A 1,527-nucleotide genomic window follows, 5' to 3' on the forward strand; every position below is an offset into this window, starting at 1 on the left:
TCAAGAAGGCAAAGTGAAAAAGGGAATAATATTCACATTGGAGCTAATAAAAGCAATTGTAAAGCAGATTGTAAATACAAAAGGCTGGAGGTATAAGTGGTAATAAACACCTTTCCCTTTAGGACAGCTGGAGAAAGAAGCCATCAAGAGCCTTTGGGGCAAAAAGGAGCCTGCATGCCTAGGCTACAAACCACCTGTTTGCACTGCTTTGTTAGAAGAAAGACTCCTGGTGTGTGGCATCATACCTAGCTGCACAGGAGCTACTGACTAAGTCAAAGATGACTGAAGTTCTAGGTTTGACCCTCAGCTTTGCCACTTCAGTTTCTGGATTTATGTGTGCTCAGACATAAATCCAGAAGTAGTAACTACTGCTTCACAAGATTGATGTGAGGATTTCATATGAAATGTTATTTGAATCTGAGTCTTGGAAAAATATTCAGGAAGTGGTAGAGAATCCCCGATGGGTCACCCTAGCTACTATGACAGCTAAGACTAGATTTTCAGTTTTGGGATATTCCAGGAATTTTAACACACACACACACACACACACACACACACACACACACACACACACACACCCCAGAAAGCAAAGAGTAGAAAAGAAAATAAGTAAGAATATGCTATTTAATTGAATAAAATTATTAAAAATCCTTTAAAAATAGTTAAATCAGGGGGTTAGGAGACGTAGTATTTATTTTCATTTTAAAAGAAAAATTTAAAATTCCCATTTACTTTTTTGAGATTTGGAGGCTCCTCTCATCGGTCCCAGCTCTCATTCCCAAAGCAGTAACAACAGTGTTCTCGGGCTCTACACTGATGATTTACCCAGGTCACAGAGGGGACACCCAGCTAACTGAGGTTAACAGCTTTCTCAGTTTCATTTCAAAAAGACATTAGCATGGAAGTTCTGTGAAATGCTGATATGCCAAATACTGATTCATTCATCTGCAGAGTTCACTGCAAGGCAGGGACCTATTTGACAGTCAGGGTTGAGCTTCTAGCCTTTTCCTAAAGGGCAATCCCTAACTTATCGCCCAGTGCTAAATTATACCTGACACTTCACTGAAGACTTCAAGTACAGTCACCCATCTGCAATAAGACTAATGTGGAAGAAGAGTGTTGGAAATGACAAAAGTATTCTTTTTGAAAGTAATATGACTAATTCATTTGTGAGCAGAAATATCTGTAAAGTAAACTATTCTCAGGCAGGATATGCACATTTGCCTTTGTTACAGGGAAATGCGAATTAGCCGGGGGCACATTATGAGGGGCCACAGAAGGGAGGCTGGTACTAAGTAGCTCCTCACCCTGCCAGTGGTCTTATGCATGGGGGTCTCTATGTTGTGCATGCTACTAGAGTATGAGGTCTTTGATCCATCCTCAGATTTGGTCTACTCACTAAAGGAGCATGAAGCTTTTCTACAATCTAGGTTTTCTCTGGGTTATTCTCCTTCCAAATTTTGAGGGAAATAGGGTGTGGAAAAGCTACAAAGTCACTGGATCTGCTGTTCCTCTATAGACTTTTCT

Source organism: Heterocephalus glaber, unplaced genomic scaffold (assembly GCF_053883595.1).
Source record: "Heterocephalus glaber isolate CG9 unplaced genomic scaffold, H.glaber_assembly_v1.0 deba00000071, whole genome shotgun sequence".
NCBI classification, from domain to species: domain Eukaryota; kingdom Metazoa; phylum Chordata; class Mammalia; order Rodentia; family Bathyergidae; genus Heterocephalus; species Heterocephalus glaber.